The sequence below is a fragment of the Lissotriton helveticus genome, chromosome 7 (assembly GCF_964261635.1).
Source record: "Lissotriton helveticus chromosome 7, aLisHel1.1, whole genome shotgun sequence".
Lineage (NCBI taxonomy): Eukaryota > Metazoa > Chordata > Amphibia > Caudata > Salamandridae > Lissotriton > Lissotriton helveticus.
In genome coordinates, this window is record NC_136068.1 from 1,444,662,143 (window position 1) to 1,444,684,514 (window position 22,372).

General features: G+C 46.7%; 1 protein-coding gene across 1 annotated transcript in view; it reads left to right on the plus strand.

The window, feature by feature from the left end:
• LOC144770345 (histo-blood group ABO system transferase 1-like) overlaps positions 1-22,372 on the plus strand; it is a 530,416-nt gene that overhangs the window by 448,468 nt on the left and 59,576 nt on the right. The gene's annotated exons all lie outside the window — the stretch shown is intronic.

Here is a 22,372-nt window from a genome sequence, read left to right on the forward strand (position 1 = left end):
GGAAGGCAGAAAGGGGTGGGTCCACCTTTCTCATGTAAAACTTTTCAATGGATTGAAATCAGTCTCCAAGAACATTTCCAAGGATTTCCAGGATTCGAAAGATTGCCAAAACATTGTTTTAAAGGACTGTCCCGCACAAGACATTATTACAACCCCTCCCTTGTTAGAGAAAACTCCGCAACAGGAGTATAAGCTCAAATTAAGGTCTAGTAAAATAAGTCAGTCAGTTTGATTGTATAAGTCCTCCCCTAGGTGAAACGGTTAGACTGTTTCTGACATGTATAAGATAGACCCCCATAGTGAGAGAGTCAGTCGAAGTTCACTTCAATGTATCGTTTTTCTGAGTTTCATATTATTTCTCAGCATAATGATTTCCTGCACTAGTTACGCACTTTTCCTGTGTTTTCCAGTTCCTCATGTAAATATGTCTACTAATGCTACAGTAGAGCACACGTTTAGTGATCTGCCTCCTCACGAATATTCTTACCGCCTCGCTATGCGCAACAACACATTCATCCGTATGTTACATTATTCACACCAGACCAGCAATGCCACTAATTGTTGGGTGTGTGGTCGACTCCCCCCTTTCCAGACACCGAAGGGAGTTCTGCCACTCTTTCCTTATCCATTCTCACACAATGGTTCGTGTGGAGCATGGTCCACGTTAACGTCATCCTCAACAGATATGTCTTTTCTTAACAGTACATGTTTTCCAGACAAGCAAGGTCTCCCCCACAGAACAGGTTTAGATCTAGAAAACGAAGTATATAATTTAGGTAATTATTCGTCGAATTTCATGGTCCTGAATGTTCAGTCTGATACTACTCCAGACTTACCTGCTATTTCAGTACTACCTGGCAAAGGCGAATTATGTGTCCATAATTATGGTTCTGTACACGTAGGTCATAGTGAATGTACTACTGTTATCAAGTATAGTGACAGTGGGAAATCTGTTTTTAAAGCTTCACGTCATTCTTATTTTATTTGTGGTCAAACTGCATATGTCCGTCTGCCCCTCGATTGGGAGGGAACCTGTTACATTGCTTTCCTACTGCCACCTGTTTTTCTAGCCCCATCTGATTATCACAGAAACACACATCTAGTACACATTAGACATAAAAGGGAGTCCCCAATTGTCGATTATACTGAAACTACTCTAGAACAGTATACAGATTTCAATAAAGGTTTCTTCTTTTTCGTAGGACCTGTCCAGAATAGTAAACTGATCCGTAGGTTAACAAGAACCCTTGAAGCTGTAGTAAATGAGACTGCCTCTGCCCTAGGTAACCTAACCGAAGAACAATCTGCTATGAGATTTGTCGTTTTGCAAAATCGTCTCGTCCTTGACGTCATACTGGCCGATAGGGGCGGGGCCTGTAGAGTCATCGGATCTAGTTGCTGCATTTTCATTCCAAATAACGCGCCGTCTGTTTATTCAGCTATAACCAGACTCCATAAAATTGCCCATCTGTTACACCAAGATCCAGGCACCTGGACATGGTCCGGTTGGTTCTGGAATATAATTTCCGCATGGGGATGGAAAGTCCTGTCCTTTTTAGGTATTTCAGTAGCGATCATATTCAGCTGCTGCCTCTGTATACAATGTGGCCCTGCGATTTGCAGCATGTGTGCTACCTCTTGTATTCCTAGTCCCAAGCCCCGTTCTAAATCCCGTTCCAAGACAATTCGAGACGAGCAAATGGTACTGTATGAAATGATAGATGGTATCATGAAAATTGATGTTTCCTGATGGAAACGTAGTGACAAGGAGGGAATGTGGAAAAGTAAATTTTGCCATGTTCTGTGTCCCTACGCCTCATCCATCATATGTTATGTGTGCATGACCAATATGCATATGTTATTCCCCATGTCCGATTAATGACGCAATTACAGTTGTGTCCACCTCTAGTATGTTAGTTTCCAGTCCTCGTGAATACTACGAATATCAGGCCTATGTAAAGTTACGTTGCCACGTTTCCCAGTGTGCACGTTATTCCATTATAAAGTCCCCGTTTCCAGGCCTCAAAAGGGCCCGGACCACAGATTCAGCTCCTGTCTCCTGAAAGCCTCGCTGAGGAGCGATACAGCCCCCACCTGTATCCTCGACCCTTCACTTACTTCCTGCTTCGCAGTGCCCGGTGCAGCTTGGCTCTGCCTCTGAGTCTGCCAAAAGTATGTTATGATTCCAGCTATCAGTTCAGTCCTCCTCCTCTGCATTCCTAAGCTACTGAACTGCATCAATAGTTTCCGTCATTGTCTAGCCTTCTCGTCTCCACGTTAGAGAAATACTGTATTTAATGGTCATTTAGTATTCTTCATCACGCACTACATGTAGAATAATGCATGGTCCAGTCTTAGAGTCAAGTTAGCTTTTCCCCTCATGACTTCTAGTTTATATCAACATGTTCCCTAAACATTAGATACCAGATAGGGTTTAGGTACATGTCGCTCCGACCCTCCAGACTTTAGTCTCTGCTCCTAGCACAGAGTTCATAGCCCCCAGCTTCTCCTAGTAACACGTCATTGCTAGTTTTCGCGCACCATTAGGTTAGAGGTCCCGGCTCCTTAGGTAGCCCCCTCCTATGTTTCCGCCCCATTCATGACATATTCTGTTACGTTTACACCACATGTCTATGTATACGCCCAGTTACACCTCTTTTTTCTGTTATCTTTCGCGACTGCTACGCGTCACGCCTTCTGCTCCACCCACTGCTACGCCTACTGCAATGTAATGCTATGTGTTCGCGCTATGTATATATGCCTGTGTTTTGTTATTGAATGTTAGCGCGCTCATCCCAGACCTAGCCCCAGCAGCTGCTGGGCCTCTTTTCCCCTGCTGGGCCCCAGTTGTCCTGCTGGGCCCTGTCATTCTGTTCCTATGCAGGTTGTCCTGATCCTGTCCTTATGCTGTAATAAACCTGCAGAAACTCCTACTACCTCGAATCTTGACTCTTATTTATTGAGCTATCTGTTATGCTATAAGTCTAGTCAAAAATAGGGTATTATTTATTTATTTACCACACAAGGAGTAAATAAAAGCCGGCCTTGAGATGCATGTTATTTCTATACTCCGCCCTCTGCATATAGAACTGCAGTTGCTGGTTCTTGGACTGCGACATGGTAACAAGAGAAGAAAATGAACGAGAAGCCATGAAGTACATAATATAGATCAGCAACTACACAAGCCTTCCCTTATCCCAGCTTGCTAATATTCACTTCACATGCAGTTATTTATATACATGGGTGTCTCCTACTTCCCATCTCCAAGCCTGTCTTCGGGGAGCAGGAAAGGCCTCCTATCAAACCTTTTGGTCTTAGGGGTAGGTTTAGAGAAGGGCATAGGAGGAGTGCCACCGTGTGAAAGGAGTTGAAAGACGACAAGATTCTGTGACAGAGGAGTGTGTGAGGGTGAGTGAAGGTGGAAGAAAGAGAAAAAGCCCTTACCTTCCAGGGAGCTCAGATAGGCAATTGAAATATTACTGCTGCATTGCGCACAGATAGACTTTCAAGAGCTACTGGCCTACCGTACAAAGTGGGAAGGGAGAATGCACTGCTCAAGGTGTGGGGGGGTGGGGGGGGGGGGCTGATGTCCTAAGCCTGCCCGAACGTCGAATATTGTTGCTCGGACATATAGAGTGCGAGACTTCATTGCAGCATTTTCTTGCATCTTGCACACACTGAAGCGAGTCAGCAATAATATTCTATACGAAGAGCCTAGCATATTTCACACTGACACTGTATACTGTTTTATTTGTAGCCATGTACAGTACACTTTGCAGTATGCATTAATACTGAGAATCACTCAAATGCATCAGTCCGCAAAACTAAATTGTCCCCCCCTCCCAAAAAAAGTGTCATCTATTAACAGTAAAACATTTAAATTGAATATGCTTTAATTGTGGTGGTCTCTGAAGTGGTGCACTTGAGTAAGTTTTCACTAATTCTTAACTCCTGTAATCTCTACCGAATGTGAAGTGGTGAACATATAGGGCGATATGAGTCGGTGAGCCTGCTAGTGACACAGAGAGCAAGCTAAGCAGAGAAGAACGTTTGAATAAACGATCTCGAAGAGTATGTTGTTGGGCTTTTTTGATCCAACACAAGTTGGGGCGACCCTGGCACCACAGGGGTTACAGAAGTTTGCATTGCATACACCCCTGGGCTGCTTCATTTCACATCACTCCACTGCCTAAGCGCCTATGCCCTATTGTGGGGCTCCTAATATGACACGCATGGGATCTGGCTGTTCATCAGAGCTGTTCTGCTGCAACAGGTGGAGGAAGTGTTCAAGTGAAAATTCAATGAAAACATTTGATTAAATCAATAATCCTGTTCAAGTCAGAACCTTTGAATGTCGCGCTGTCACCAGCAGCAGAGACACATGATCGGTGGTCTAACACTAATCTAGCAACAGGTCAGTAACTGTGCCGCAGGACTGGGGCCCTTTGCGGTGGGGCGCTGCTCCTAAATGGTGAAGGGGGGGATCCTGGATTTATGGGCATGCCTTGCTCCGGTTCGGAGTTCAGACAGCTCTGAACCAAGTCTGCTCTCTCTGAAGAAGCCAGTGGGAGAGATTGCTCGACGATTGGCGCAGGGGATTGCATGAAACCTGCAGGTCACAGATTTACATCACAAAGGGGATAACTGCAATCCATCCTTCAGGGATGTATAAAGTAAGTGCTGATGGTAATCAGACCCCCTGTTAATTAAAAAGGAGTGGAAAAGCTAATGTGATAGCAAGTGCTAAATAACTACCAGTTATCATTGTGATTTTAATAGTTATCTAAGCGCCTAAAATTTATCCTGCTGAAACTAGGACCTATCCAGATGGCCAACCCTGCTATTTCCATCATCACAGCTATTATCAACAGCCTTCTCTGGGCCCTCTTGCTCAACGCAGACAATTACTCTTTTCTTATTCAAAAACACAATGCTCCATGAGTACCAGATCCCCACAGCCCCCTTTCTGGGGTACCTCCCTTTTTAATCTCCGCTGCTTCTTTGGTTTATTACCCTCATGATTTTCCTCATCCTTGGCTGTCGGAGGGAGAGGTGGGGGAACTGGGCTCTGCCGCTAATTGCAGCTGCCATGTTTAGGGATGCAGATTCTGCTTGCAGATAAAGACAGGATAATTTGAAGAAACAAGCATTTTCAATGCAATAAGTCTTGCGTTAGTGAAAGTTTGAGTTATTTTAATTCCAAATAATAATGCAACATCAATAGCTCAAACTTTCAGTAATTAGAGACCTATTGCATTGCAAATGCTAGTTCTTCCTGCCTTCTTTCTACCCTTTCCGACCTTTGTGCTCTTTTCATTCACTTTGTCACTCTTTTCACCCATTTTTAGGTCTCGCCTACGCAGCGCGCATGTGCTGCATAGGAGGGCCTTTAACCGCCGATCTGCTAATTTTCAAGTTCAAGCACACACTCATGCTTGTGGCGGCATCCACCTTGCGGGAGCAAGCAGGGGCAGGCCACAAGCACAAGTGCAGTGCTTGGAAATGAGCAGACTCAGCGCGCCCGCATGCACCACTCCCGGGCTCAACTCCTGCTCCCCCTCTCTCTCAGGCGCATTCCTTGTTTAGGTCTCACCTGCTACCTTAGTTCCTACCAATTGGAAGAGAGAGACAATCTTCTTGTAGAGTGAGTTTCACACACATGCAGCGCATACATCATTAATGTGAACTGCCGCTCTACAGGTGAAGTACAGGCGTCAGCAGTATAAACCTTTTATACAAATTGCATGTAGAGTTCAGGGAGCAACTGTGCAGTGTTCACCTCACATGTGGTGTCAACATACGGAGCAGGGAGGAACAGTGTCGACCCAGTTTGTTTGCATGGTACAGCACCGGTGGTAGCAGTGCAGTGCTGCCCTCACTTTTCACAGCAAATGCAGTAGCAGAGCGCGCAGGGGCATGTTTAAAAAAAACAACAACAAAAAAACAATTTGCGTCCTACAAAGCCATTATGTTTTCACCTGCAGTCTTTTTAAATGACTTGAAGAACTCCGGTGTCATTTGCCAACTTAAGGAAAACAAAAACAAAAAATGTGATGTAACACTTATGGTGGTTATGTCACTTCATATAGTAATGCTTATGAATTTGGATTCATCCCCCGTTCACCGCCTTTTCCCTCTTCTTTCCATTCCTATCTTTTCTTCTTTTTAGTCCCTTCTTTTTGCACTTGTCTCCTCTTTCTCAAATGTATGTCGTCCCTTCTTTATTTTCCTTTACACTTTCTTCCGCACGTTTTAGTTTTTATTCAGGGACGCTAAGATGCAAACTTAAAAAAAATAATAAACAAAAAACGTGATGTAACACTCGTGCTTATGTCACATGATATATTAGAGCCCACCTACTGGAGAGCTTCTCGTGGTAGGTGCTACTTTTTAACAACCGCATTTTAAAATGAGCTCTGTTCATCGACCTTGGAAGCATGAACGTCTGAGTTATCCAAGCTACGATTAGGTTTGCATGACAGCTTTTGTTACCATTTTTTTTAGATTATACAGAGTGTATACAGAGTGGCTTCAGTCCCTGCTATTGGCTGTTTACTGTTAGCAGCAGCACTCAAGGGCATGTTTAAAAAAAAAAACACAATTAGTGCCCAACAAATCCATTGTGCCATCGCCTGCAGTCTTTTTAAATTACTCCGGTGTCTACCGGGACGCTCATTTGCCACCTTAAAGAAATTAAAAAACCAAAAACACGACGTAACACTAATGCTTATGTCACATCATATAGTAATGTCTGCCTGCTGGAGGGCGTCTTGTGGTAGGTGCTATTTTGAACAAGCGCAATTTAAACTCAGCTCAGTTTATTGACCTTGGAAGCATCAACGTCTGAGTTTTCCAAACTGAGATTACATCTGTATGAGACGTTTTGTTGCCATTTTATGTTTTATTGTACAGAGTGGCTTGGCTACAGCTTGAGAAGTTCTGCTTTTCCTCTTTTTTGCCAATGAATGTTTAGTGTATTAATATACTAAGCATCCTGCCTTTCGTTTTGCCTTTTGCAACATCGCCGGTGTAACGTTTTTGCAGGCATACACAGCACACTTCCTCCACTTGCAATAACCTTCGGTTCACCTTAAGCCAAAGTTTTACACAAATGTAATGATGCCCTCTGGCGCTCCCATTAACATCAATTAACAAGTTGTCATGACAAAGCTTTACAGAAACCAGTCCAGCGACGCCACATCAACAGCAGGCACACAGCACACCTCCTACTACACTTTCTCTACCATCCTCCTCTCCCGTCCGTGGTTTGTTCCTCACCCGGTTCCTTCCAATATAGCCATATCTCCACACACAACGTAGAGTACTTTCTCTAAGATCCTGCACTTTTCTGTACCTTTTCTCTCTCTTAAAATCCCTATTTACAATTAAACTGCATTTTTTTTAAAACATGAACAAAAAAAATCAAGTTCTCCTTTTTTCCACGCCTCACCTCAACTACAGCGGGCATACACAAATGTACATAACACCCTAAAAAATGAAATAACATCTACAATAAAAAAAATTGCACACTTTACCCCCAAAACATATTTGCACATATTTTCTATATGTTTCAGGGTGTACTACGCTAAACTATTCTGTATAGATCAAACCATGTGTGTAATGTAATGATGTGCAGGAGGCTAACATTAAGCCGGTGTTAAATATTGGCCACTCACCCGTAACACCATTTGTAAAACTGTTTTCAACTTCTTTTCCAATGTGCTGGTGAAAACAGGTCATTTTACTTACATCAGAACCGTAAAATTAGCACCTACAATGAGCTTAAATTAGGCTGGTGTCCACTGGGACACTTAGCATTCTCTTTATGTTTATCTACTATAAACAATATCGGCACATTAGTTTGGACTCCTTTTAGGTTTTTATAATGGTAAATTAGCACGATAAAGCTAAAATCTAGACAAAAAATAGCCCTCAAACGCTACAATGCCAGTGCAATGCGCACCAGTAATACCTACACCAATAACCAACATATTAAACTTGACTTTATCATACTCTCACTAACTCAGTAACTATCTCACTCACACTAACAAACTAACACACACTACCTAACTACCTCTCTAACTCTCTCTCTCTCTCACTAAGTCTCTCGCTCCCTATATCTCAATAACTGATTCTCGCACCAACAAAAACACTCACTCTCACTATCCCTACCTAACTAACTCCCTCAAACTCTATCTTACTACCTCTCACACTAACACTAACTTACTACCTAACTCACACTAAAAACTAAATAACTCAAACTCTTTCAATACCTCACTAATAAACTCTCTCACTCGCTCACTAACTCTCTCGCACATAAACTCACTAGCTCACTCACTCACTAACTACATCACTAACTCACTCTTTCACTAATTAGCTACCTCTCTCATTAACTAACTACTTCTCTCACTAACACTAATTAAATATCTCACTCTCTCTCACACTAACTCTCTCATTCTCTCGCTATCTCACTATTTCTCTCTCACTAACTCTCTTTCTCAATAACTAACTATCTGAATCACTAACTCTATCTCTCTCAGTAAATAACTCCCCCAATAACAAAACAACCAATAAAAACAACCATTACAACAAGCAAATATACATTCCCAGCTTTTTTTTAATATAATCATTACATTCTATACAATGCTTTCATAGTCATATATACAGTAACAAAAACACTTCTAATACTTCTTCATTATAAATGTTCACCATACTACACACTTCTGCACAGCACAACTTAAAAACATGCTTCCACCCCTTATGGCTTTTTTTTTGCCTGCTTTCTCTCTTGTCCCTCTGCCTTTGGACTTTTTACACCCTTTTTTTACCTGCTGTCTCTTTTACCCCATGTGCCTTTTTGAGCTTTCCACTCATTTTCTTGTGCCTTTTTCACTTGTTTCAGGCGACCCCATGCTGTTATGCTCCCTGCAGCACCTCAGCACCTTTCTGCGCCTTTCCCAGCCACCTGCCTCACCCGCTCCTTACCAGGTCTTCTTTCCATGTCTTTTTTCTGCGTCTTCGTTCTGATCGCTCAGCAAACACAGAAGCAAATTCTTGGCCATACTGAGCAGTGACGCACCGTACCTCCTCTTCCAGATGGAAACCTGGCTCGACTCCACATAGGCACCTAACATCGCCACTGCAAGCGCAGCGAATTACAAGATTTCCTGACAGGACCACCTCCAGAAGCCAGGACAAGTTCTCGCAGCCATCTATAAAGATTCCATTAAGTGCTCAATGAGTGACACCCCAATCATTGAACATCTTCGTTTCAAGCTGCAAATCTTTGAAAACTTCACCCTGAATGGAGCCTTTGCCTACCAACCACCGGGACCATGAGCTACTTTCACTAGCCTCATCACTGGACTTCAGCACCCTTCTCACCATCAACTCCAAAACCTTCATACTCCTGGATGTCCTGAACTTCCACTTAGAAGACAAAACCGACCCCCCTGCTCCACACCACTTTTCGAAAGCTTGAACAATATTGGACGAGCCCAGCTCATCACAGAATTAACACATAACATGGATCGCAGGACACACACTGGACTCCATCTTCACCACCAACAATAGAATCAAGTGCAATTGCACCTCAACATCTCATGGAGAATATAGGAACGATCATGAAGACTTTCCACTCAGGAGCCTAAAATACCCATGCCCCCACCACGTTTACAACCTTGGAGCATTACCCATCAGCACTGCCCTCCCCCACATTATCAACACCTCCATCTCATCTGCTACTTTCCTGGAAGACTGGAAGCATGTAGCTGTCAATGTCTTCCTCAGAAGTCATTGGCCCACTCAAACCAACTGAGCAACTTCCATCCTACATCCCTACTTCCCTACCCAGCCAAAGGTTAGAGAAAGCCATTGACAAGCAATACACAACTCACCTCAGACAACACCACCCACTGGGCAACGGTCAACCAGAATTTGGAAAAAAACACAGCACTAAAACAGCACTACTCGCAGCCACTGACAATCTCTGGATCATCCTGGACCAAGGTGAAATAGCAGCCCTCCTCCTGCTCGCACTCTGTCGCATTCAATATGTTCTCCCACAACACCCTCATCAGTGAATCAAACAACGGCTGAGGTTTAGTATTATAATATTCAAATGCATTTGTGAAAGAATTTATAAAAAGCTGTTGGAAATTTCACTACTGGAATATGAAGATTAATAAACTGAAGTGAAATTATGTTTCACGGAATGGTGATTGTTTAAAGCGGACATCTTCGCAACGGAGTGCTCAGAGGAGTTTGCCCTTCCACAGGTGAAGGAATTTACACTACCCTGATATACTATCACAATGACATTGACAGCCCCCCTTCTTCCAATAACTAGCCCCCACAACTATCCTGCGAAGGAGTAGAGTGGGGAAAAGTAGTACCAGCAGAGACACTACTAGAAATAGGTTACAATCAGGGTTGGCCCTCCACTCTGACCCCTCAGCCTGCTCTGGAAATTGTTGTCTGGGAAATTACAGAAGGACATCTGGAGGGGAGCACAACCGCTCAGCATGTGATTAAATAGGAGCAATCAGGGCAGATCAGGCAGCTCTAATGCCTTCACCTGAGGCCCAGCCCACTCGGAGAAATCGCTAACTCCACAGAGCAGCCAAGGGCCCAATCTACAAGGTGCCAAGAAGGGCACTTCCTTTTCTTCAAGGATGGAAGTCGTCTCACAGAGCATTCCACCAACGGCGAGCTACCGCTCTCGAAAAATGGAAGGACCAAAAATCTAAGACACCCAGTTCACCACAAAAAACATCTAAAGTAGCGGAAGTGCTGATGACAACTCAAGACGGACCATGCACATCCCTCTCCCTCTCCCCTGGTGTGTTTTCCAGCCTTAGCCTTCATCAGATAAACCTACCACCCTTGGAGACCCTGGCAGCTACCAAATCCACCAAAGACGGAGATCGCATAATCCCATTAAAACTTAAGTATTCATCTATCGTAAGAGCACGCATGGATAGTAAAAGGGCCAGCTATACTAGTAGCTGAAGTCCTTCATAAATACAAAAAACCTCACTAATGGACTTCTTCTAAAAAAAAAAAAACAACCCTCACACTACTCAGCCAGCCCATCTGGACACCACGGACACCTCAGATTCAATTAAGAAAAAAGAACCCAACGGGGGCCAAGCAGCTACTCCGGCCCCCACTGTGGTTATAATAGCCTTCATAACTCCGTCTCCTACAACAAATAGTACGCACAACCACGTGCAACCACACTTAATAAATAGCCCCAGTTATTGATATATCTTCTGGAAGCCCCTCAGACAACCTGTTGAAGGACATTGACCTAACAACCACCATGACGGAGAAAGCCCTAGAAGCTGAAAAGAGATATGCCTCCCAACACTCAAAGATAGCCCAGAGAAAGCACCACTCCATCTTAAACTAAACTGTATAACTACGGATGCACAGATTCACAGCCCCTCGGAAATAGGTGCAGGAGTTACAGAGCAAAAGGCAATTGCCGGCTGCGGCCTCTGGCCTAATGATCAAGTAGCCTATGAAAAGTTTTAAAAGCAGCTACAGGGGATCTCACACCGGCCTGGACTGGCCCGGGGTCCCTTCTCGAACCATGGGCAAAAGTACTATAAAATCTACAGAACCCGGGCAAGCACTCGAGCTGCGTGAGCTCCAACCTTAGTGGTTTGCAGCTCTACACTAAGTTCAAGCATTATGGAAAGCCTAATATTATCTGCTTCTAAAACTATTACAACAACATTGAACAAGACTCTTTACTGGCTTCCATAAATGAAACATTAGCAAATACAGCAAGGGCCCTGACATGGCAGTCCGACAAGTTGGAGTTCCAACTAGACCTAATTCAAACCCTAGCTATCTCAATACTAAAGATCGAGGAAAAAATCAGCGCCTTGCATGAGAAGCTAAAAAAGGAATCTCCTTGCGCTTCTTGTTCCTGCCATTTGATTGCGGAAAAATTATGCTCCCTGCCAGATGCTTTGAACTTAATGCTAACAGACATAAAGTTGGCCCTACTGCAACAACTAAGCAGTAGCCATAGCAGGCTCGACCAGAAGCCAACAGACAAAGAACTTGGCAGCAACACGGAAAGAGAGACTACCACACTGAACTCAGCTGATGGGGAAACCTCACTGCTGGGCGCGATGCTACCTAAGCAAGACCTCGCAAAATGTCCATTGCGCACCTTGGAAGTAAATCACAAACAGGATGTTGATTCGCCCCCACATAGAGCACGAATTGGGCCTGGAAGCGAGGGACAAAAAATCACCATGTTACCAACACAGGAAATCTCCACCTAATTGCTCCATCTAGAAGAGCAAAAACAGACAAAAGAAGGTCAGAAATAAAGCTGAGAGAGATCGTCTTTCAACCAGCTTACACTCCAGCTAATAAAATTAGATAGCAAGTTGCCTAACATATATCCACTGTTTAAAGGTTGCGGCAATTTGAAGAATGCATTACGATCTGCACAACCACCTGTTCTCTTACCCCAGGCATCCTTGGCCTTGACAATGATACCATCTAACCCAAATACAGCCCCCACCGTGGTACAAAGCCTAATATCACAATACATTACACCAGGAACACACCTGCCGGGGCACTCACTTTCAACTACGTAAGACCAGATGGGAACCTCTGTCATGTAACAGTTGTAACACAACAATTGCGCATTAGTGCCACAACACTGATAGATTTTCTGTCAAGGAATGTAGCTGGGCTCTTAATACTTCTAAGCTTAAATACAGCAAAATCACTGCTACTGGCATCTGATGTTCTTTGTCTCCAGGAAACATGGTCACTAACAATTGTCGGCTTCCTAGGGATCCATTAAACAGCTAAGAAAAAAACACATCTTTGGGAGGCCCTCCGGAGGCCTGTCAATATACCTCAACTTGAATATGAAAATAAAAACACACTCAATTTCAACTCAAGATTTGATGTTTCAAGCGGTTGTACTGTACTGTAGACCACCAACTCTTCGCCGCCCGCCTTAAAATCATCCTGATTAACATCTACTTAACAGCTTTGGCTCAGATCGAGCAAGACGACTCCGCCAGCTGTGCGACAATTTGGACCAAATCCTTTGCGATCATCTTAACTATGATACAATAATCTGCAGCGACTTTAATCTGCGTAAACTAGGATTACTTAACACCGCCTGCTCACCTCTAAATCCTCTAAGGACACTCCCCACGCCGCTCGACCCCTCTGGGACCCGAGGGTTCGCCGCTGGTGTGCCCCGGGTTTTTGTATTCCTTTGCGGTAAATTGTTGTTGCTCCTGTATTTTTCTATCTTTTACTGTATTACTTATTTTTTGGTTTCTTGGCGCTCCTTGTGCGCTCCTGCCCATCTGTGCCCCCCCCCGCTCCCCGCTTCCCACCGCTGCTCGCCCGCGGCCCGCCCCCCTTTTTCCTTCTGTACCCCTGCCCGCCCCGCTCCCGCCTCCCAGCTGCCCCTCCCTCCCACTTGGCCTCTTATGGAGGTCGCGCGGTGCAGGTGAGCGTGATCAGACCCCAGATCACTCCCCACGCCGCTCGACCCCTCTGGGACCCGAGGGCTGCTGAGGATTAGCCGCTGGTGTGCCCCGGGTTTTTGTATTCCTTTGCGGTAAATTGTTGTTGCTCCTGTATTTTTCTATCTTTTACTGTATTACTTATTTTTTGATTTCTTGCCGCTCCTTGTGCGCCCCTGCCCCTCTGTGCCCCCCCGCTCCCTGCTTCCCGCTGCTGCTCCCTCACAGCCCCACCCCCATTTTCCTTCTGTACCCCTGCCCGCCCATTGGCTGCCCCGCTCCCGCCTCCCAGCTGCCCCTCCCTCCCACTTTGCCTCTTATGGAAGCCACGCAGCGGACGTGCGCAGCGGGTGCGCCGCTGGCAAGCCTGTCTGCGTCTGGACCGCGCCCAGCGCCAGGACCCCTGGACCCCGCACCCCTCGCAGCACTCAACACCGAACGAGACCACCCCTGCCACCGAGCCACCCCGAAGCGCACCCAACGACCCTTCGCCTGCCGGAACTGCAGATTCAAAACCAAAGGAAATGATGGACGGAGCGTTGACAATACAAGCACTCTCCCCCAGTCAACTGATCTGGGTTTAATCCATCATCATTCTTTGGCCCACTCTGCTACCCCAGTTCAGACATGGCCATATGCAAATCAGTCTGACCCTGTGCCTCATGGGAACAGTCCAGCCCGAATTGCCAAGCCATGTCTTCCCTGGACCGTAAACAAGCTTCCCAGGACCGGTTTCTGGCATTGCAGCCGTCTACAGCCAGTCTTGAATCCAGTGGCAAAGTGAGCAAGGGACTCACGTCTGAGCATACCTTGCCAACTTATGGCGAGCAAAGCAATAGCAGTTCAGGCTGGACTATTCCCATGAGGCACAGGGTCAAGCCTGATTTGCATATGGCCATGTCTGAACTGGGGTCAAGTCAAGTCAAGTCATGGAATTTGTATAGCGCACTACATACCCAGAGGGTTTCAAGGCGCTTAGGAAGGGGAGGAGGATTACTTGTCAAATATCCATGTTTTGAGTTGCTTTCTGAATGCTAGGTGGTTCTGGGTAAGGCGAAGGTAAGCGGGGAGTGAGTTCCATGTTTTAGCAGCCAGGTATGAAAAGGATCTGCCTCCCATGGTGGTCTTGTTGATGCGAGGTACAGTGGCGAGGGCTTGGCTGGAAGAACGTAGTTGGCGGGAGGGGGTGTAGAAGGACAGTCGTGAGTTGAGGCAATCTGGTCCGATGTCGTAGAGTGATTTGTGTGCGTGGGTAAGCAGACGGAAAGTGATCCTCTTATTGACGGGAAGCCAGTGGAGGTCTTTAAGGTGACCAGAGATGTGTTCGTTGCGTGGGATGTCTAATATGAGCCTGGCTGAGGCGTTTTGGATTGGCTTGGTGAGCAAAATAACGATGGATTAAGCCCAGATCTGTGACTGGGGTGAATGTTTTGCCATTGTGCAGCATTCCGTCCCTCATCTTGTGTGTTTTGCTGTTCACCCTGTGTGGGAAGGGTATGCCCAGACGTGGGTCCCTTGCTCACTAGGCCACTGGAGCCAAGCTATCCTGGCTGAAGACGGCTGATAGCCAGAAACCGGTCGTAGAATGCTTGATTCTGGTTCAGGGAAGACATGGCTTGGCAGTTCGGGCTGGACTGTTCCCATGAGGCACAGGGTCAAGACTGATTTGCATATGGCCATATCTGAACTGGGGTGGCTTGGTGAGCAAAATAACGATGGATTAAACCCAGATCTGTGACTGTGGGAGAATGTTTTGCCATTGTGCAACATTCCGTCCATCATCTTGTGTGTTTTGCTGTTCACCCTGTGTGGGAAGGGTATGCCCAGACGTGGGTCCCTTGCTCACTAGGCCACTGGAGTCAAGCTATCCTGGCTGAAGACGGCTGATAGCCAGAAACCGGTCCTAGGATGCTTGATTCTGGTCCAGGGAAGACATGGCTTGGCAGTTCGGGCTGGACTGTTCCCATGAGGCACAGGGTCAAGACTGATGTGCATATGACCATGTCTGAACTGGGGTGGCTTGGTGAGCAAAATAACGATGGATTAAACCCATATCTGGACTGGGGGTGAATGTTTGGCCATTTTGCAACATTCCGTCCATCATCTTGTGTGTTTTGCGGTTCACCCTGTGTGGGAAGGGTATGCCCAGACGTGGGTCCCTTGCTCACTAGGCCACTGGAGTCAAGCTATCGTGGCTGAAGACGGCTGATAGCCAGAAACCGGTCCTAGGATGCTTGATTCTGGTCCAGGGAAGACATGGCTTGGCAGTTCAGGCTGGACTGTTCCCATGAGGCACAGGGTCAAGATTGATTTGCATATGGCCATGTCTGAACTGGGGTGGCTTGGTGAGCAAAAAAACAATGGATTAAACCCAGATCTGTGACTGGGGGTGAATGTTTTGCCATTGTGCAACATTCCGTCCATCATCTTGTGTGTTTTGCTGTTCACCCTGTGTGGGAAGGGTATGCCCAGACGTGGGTCCCTTGCTCACTAGGCCACTGGAGTCAAGCTATCCTGGCTGAAGACGACTAATAGCCAGAAACCGGTCCTAGGATGCTTGATTCTGGTCCAGGGAAGACATGGCTTGGAAGTTCGGGCTGGACTGTTCCCATGAGGCACAGGGTCAAGACTGATTTGCATATGGCCATGTCTGAACTGGGTTGGCTTGGTGAGCAAAATAACGATGGATTAAACCCAGATCTGTGACTGGGGGTGAATGTTTTGCCATTGTGCAACATTCCATCCATCATCTTGTGTGTGGAACTGCAGATTCACCAGCATCCAGCCCGCCAGACCACCAACCAGAAAACCCAACCACCTCCGCTGCATCCTCCTCAACACTCGCCTCGCTCGCAAACACGCCATTGAACTCTGGGACCTCCTAGACTCTACCGCCCCCGACGTCGCCTTCCTGACGGAGACCTGGCTGACTGCCACCTCAGCACCGGACATCGCCATAGCCATCCCACAGGGCTACAAGATCTCCCGCAGAGACCGCACCAACGGGATAGGAGGGGGAATCACCATCATCCACAAAGACACCATCAGAACTCAACCAACACCGACGACACCCTCACCTCCGCCGAGCACATGCACTTCCAGATCCACACCGACCCCAACACCACCCTCAGAGGAGCACTCATCTACAGACCTCCCGGACCTCGACCACAGTTCTGCGACACCATCGCCAACCTCGTCAGCACCCACGCCCTCGCCTCCACGGACTACATCCTCCTCGGGGACTTGAACTTCCACCTCGAGAACAACAACGACGCCAACTCCACCGCCCTGATCGACAACCTCGCCAACCTCAGACTCAAGCAACTCGTGACGGCACCCACCCACGCCGCCGGACACACGCTGGACCCCATCTTCTCCACCAGCCCCCACGTCTCTTTCAACCACACCACCGAACCCCACTGGACCGACCACAAATGCGTCCACTTCACCTTCAGGAAACCCACCACTCACCACTTCACCTAACAGCTGCCACGCCGCTGCTGGGGCTAGGTCACCAAGGACCAACTGACCACCACCCTCGCCCTGAGACCACCCACCGACCCAGACACCGCTGCGACCAACCTCAAACAGTGCATCAACGTCTGCGCCGACATCCTTGCCCCTCTCAAGACCTCCACAACCAACCACACCAACAAGAAAGCCGCCTGGTTCACCGAAGACCTCTGGATATCCAAGCGCACCTGTCGGAAGCTGGAGAAGAAATGGATCCACGACCGAACACCAGACAGCCACACATCCCACAAGAACGCCACCCGCAGACACCACCAACTCATCAGGACCGCCAAGAGGACTGCCTTCAAGGGCTGCTTAGACAACAAAGCACACAACACCAAAGAGCTCTTCAGGATCGTGAAGGAACTCTCCAACCCCAGGTCCAACACCAATGACATCCCTACATCACAAGACCTGTGTGACTCCCTGGCCGCCTTCTTTCACCTCAAGATCACCGACATCCACGACAGCTTCAACTCCCACACCCCCGCACCCACCACCAAGTCCACCACCCCTGCGACCACCACCCGCACCAGCCGCCTGACCGCCTGGTCCAACGTCAGCGACGAAGACACCATCAAAATCATGAACTCCATCCACTCCGGATCCCCATCTGACCCCTGCCCTCACCACGTCTTCAACAAAGCCAGCACAACCATCGCTCCCCACCTTCGAAAAACAATCAACAGTTCCTTCGAGACAGCAACTTTCCCGGAAAGCTGGAAGCACGCCGAGATCAACGCCCTTCTGAAGAAGCCCAAAGCGGACCCCAAGGACCTCAAGAACATCCGGCCCATCTCCCTGCTCCCGTTCCCGGCATAAGTGACAGAGAAGATTGTCAACAAACAGCTAAACCGCTACCTCGAAGACAACGACATCCTGGACCCCTCCCAATCCGGTTTTCGCAGCAACCACAGCACCGAGACCGCCCTCATTGCCACCACTGACGACATCAGGATCCTGATGGACAAAGGAGAAACAGCCGCCCTCATCCTCCTGGACCTATCAGCAGCCTTTGACACAGTCTGCCACCGCACCCTATCAGCACGCCTCCACGACGCCGGAATTCAAGAGAAGGCCCTGGCCTGGACCACATGCTTCCTCTCCGGCAAAACGCAGAGCGTCCGCCTCCCACCCTTCCACTCGAAACCCACCGAGATCATCTGTGGCATCCCACAGGGATCCTCCCTCAGCCCGACGCTGTTCAATATCTACATGGCACCGCTCGCCCACGTCGCACGACAACATAGCCTCAACATCATCTTCTACGCCGACGACACCAACCTGATCATATCCCTCACCGAAGACCCCCACACCACCAAAGCCAACCTCCACAGAGGAATGAAGGCCGTAGCCGACTGGATGAGGGACAGCAGACTGAAGCTGAACTCAGACAAGATGGAGGTCCTTATTCTCGGACCAACCCCATCAGCCTGGGACAACTCTTGGTGGTCCACATCACTAGGCACAGCCCCGGAACCCACAGACCACGCACGCAACCTGGGGGTTATCCACGACTCCACCCTCTCCATGACCAGGCAAGTCAACGCGGTCTCCGCATCCTGCTTCAACACCCTCTGCATGCTCCGCAGGATCTTCAAATGGATCCCTCTCGACACAAGGAAAACCATCACCCAGGCCCTCATCACCAGCAGACTCGACTACGGGAACGCCCTCTACTCAGGAACAACAACCAAGCTCCTGAGACGACTCCAACGAATCCAGAACGCCTCGGCACGACTGATCCTCGACATCCCCCGACGCAGCCACATCACACCCCACCTGAGAGGCCTGCACTGGCTCCCCGTCAACAAGAGGATCACCTTCAAACTCCTCATCCACGCACACAAAGCCCTACACAACGCTGGACCCACATACCTCAACAACCGTCTCAGCTTCCACACCCCCACCCGAAACCTCCGCTCAGCCAACCTCGCCCTCGCCACAGTACCCCGTATCCGGAAAACCACCGCCGGCGTCAGATCCTTCTCCTACCTCGCCGCCCGGACCGGGAACGCTCTCCCCAGCAGCCTACGACAGACGCAGGACCTGCTGGCCTTCAGAAGACTCCTCAAGACCTGGCTCTTCGATCAGTAGTGTCGCCCCCTCCCCCCCCCCAGCACCGTGAGACCCTCACGGGTATGTAGCGCGCTTTATAAATGCAGTGATTGATTGATTGATTGATCAAGCACCCAAATAAATAACATTTTAAGTAAATATGGCCTACAATCTTTACAGATTTTAGCAAATAGCCAAGAATCATCATCTCAACCCTTGAAGACCTTCAGGGTAATAAGTACCATCGACTACGTCTTTGCCTCGGTGAAACTTACGAATCACCTTGTGAGCTTTAAAGTGCTCTCCTCAAATGACAGTGACCATCTTCCACTTCGCACAACCTTTAACATTAATCTCCCAAAATGCAAAGGCCAGAAGGTGCTGGGCACTTCCTGCAATGATGAAAGATGACATCTAACTCGAAGAATAAAATGGGGCCATGTCAACCTACTGAAGCTAGCATCTTGGAAAGCTGCCACAGGACAGTCCCTGCAAGCCCAAAGTGGCGAATACCTATTACTGGACTCCCATCATTTGGGGCATCCGTGAATTACTTAATCCCCAAACAGGCCTCAGGCGACATCAGTTAAAACCCATTAATAAAAATCAAACTATTTTGGCGAGCTCACGGCATATTCGCAAGTTGACAATGGCACGTAGGAAAACTTGGAACGAACAAGTCAAAAACGTCCCGTCATTGGAACGCCAAGGTGCAAGAAAACATCACAGGCAACTGATATGGCAGGAAAAAAATCAGCAGAGGGAAAAGGATTGACAATACATCCACTCAATCATGTGCAAACATAGTCAGTCAGACATATGGAGATATATTAAAAACAAAACGAGCCAGATCTTATAAGGAGCAACTCCATCACTGAAGCAATGTGGTCTTTGCATGTAAATAACCTTTATGTAGTTGATCAACCAGGAGGTTCTCAGCTTGAACACTCCGATCTTTTTGATGACTCAGAGGACTGTGCCTCCATATTTACGACTAATAGCATTCAAAAAGTACTAAGCAAAATAAGATCTTCAGGTGCACCTGGTCCAAATGGCCTACCAGCCCAATTGTTCAAAGTAGACTTGTCATTGTGGTCCGTAATACTTTCCTCACTGTTTATAACATGCACTAAACTCCATCAAGTGCCCGACAGCTGGAGAGGCTCAATATTGAACCCAATTTTTAAAAAGGGTGACAGACAGAATCTATGTAATTATCGGCTGATAGCCTTACTGGATATTGAGGCTAAGACCTACTCAGCCACACTCTTAAAAGATCTAGAGGCTTGGACAACAACAAATGCAATAATTCATTTATGCCAAACTGGCTTTAGACCCAATTCCTCCACATTGAATAAGATAATCACCTTATCCTATCTTGTCCACCAGGCAAAACACCAGAAGACATCAGTGTGGACTATTCATCTGCTTTCCATCTGGTGGACACAGGTATCCTATGGAGAAAACTGCAGGCGTGGGGTATTCCCAGTGGCCTCCTTAACGCCATCATATCGCTATACACAAATACCTGGGTGAGGGTCAAGAGGTCAGACACCACGTTAACCAAGAAGATTACCAACCAAGGGCTAAAGCAAGGGTGTGTCCTTGCTCCAATGTTGTTTAATTTATATACAGCAGATATGTCCCGGGCACTTATCAACGCTAATCTAATCTCCCCAAAAATCGGCAATACAAAGATCACTATATTGCAATACGCGGATGACATCGTCCTCCTTGACAACTCAAAAATAAGACTGCAGAGAGCACTGAATTCCCTTCACTTATACGATAGCAGAAACAAGATGAAAGTAAATGAAGCCAAAGCAAAGGTTCTATCCATCGGAATGACGCTACACAAAATAAATAATAACTGGTCCCTGGATCCTTCAAAAATCTCTGGAGCCAAATCTTATAACTATCTGGGCACATGGTTTTCTGCAAATGGCACATAAACAATACACAAGCGTCACTTGAAGAACAAGGTAGCATTAAAAACTACAAGACTTTGTCAACTGTATACAGCCCTTGAAAGCCCCTCCTCAGCGCCAATTAGAAAGGTGCTCAGGGCAGTATTACCATCCGCATTACCTACAGCAGCGAGGCCTTTCCAGGTCAGCTCACCAAAACCATCGAAAAATTACAACTAAAAATATATAAATGAGTATTTAAATTGCCCTATTACACCAGGTGACCCTTGGTGAGACTTGAATTTAACCTTGAGGGCATTGTATGTTCTAGTATGGGGTCTTTCATAAAGTACTGCCACAGATGCATTACGGCAATGCCGGGTACCCTGAAGTTCACTTTGCAAGATATTTTCAAACATAAAATCAACCCGTAGTCCACTTACTTAAGAACTGCAATAGAAACTTTACAAATCAACCTGACCACTCTAAACACTTCTTCACTTACGTCCACTGCAATAAAACTATAATGAAAAAAAACAGACTAAACTACTTCCCAAGACCACGAACCTGAAAAAAAGTAATTCTACATCTCCATTAAGGGCCCGGCAGCGTCATACAACAATGACAGCCAAGTTGGACGTAGGGCACAACCTTACCTTAACTGCACAATAGGGAAAGCTTGCCAGACTAAAATCCTGGCAGTAAGGATGCTGGCATTACAAATCAAAGACTTTAATCCTAACTGGCTGTTGCTCTTTAAAGCAGTCAAGTGTAGACTCTTTGGCTACAAATCAGAAATTCTTTTACATCTACTGTGCAGCTGTCCGACGTTGCTCGACTGCCGCCGAACCTTATTAAAGCCACTCTTCTTAATTCATGGTATAAGAACATGCAACCATGCAATGAACTGGATTTTTTAGCACCATTGTCCCCCTAGAAATGGCAAGAATAGGAAACATTTTCAAAGCAGTGCAGGACTACCTTAAAAACTCCCAACAAAGCACTGAAATGATCATGAACCGTTAACTCTTAGCTCTCCGATCACGGACATTGATGCACAGTAGAGTTTGACCACGCTTTAACTGAGGTCTCTTTTTAGTTTAAACTTTTAATCCATTTTATGGTGGATTTTTAACTCATTTTTATTAGTTCTTTCCATAACAGATAAGGGAAAGGGAAGAAGGTAGAGAGAAAGCCTGTACACCAAGAGTTTTCCTTTTCCCAGGCATAATAAGCCATCTACACTATATGGTCTTTTAAGGAACCAATATTCTCTTGTCCCCTTGCATAATCATGTTTAATCTTTTTAAATGTTTTCTATTTCATGTTTAAACAATAAACTTTGTATTGACTTGACTTGAACTGATGCATCTCCGG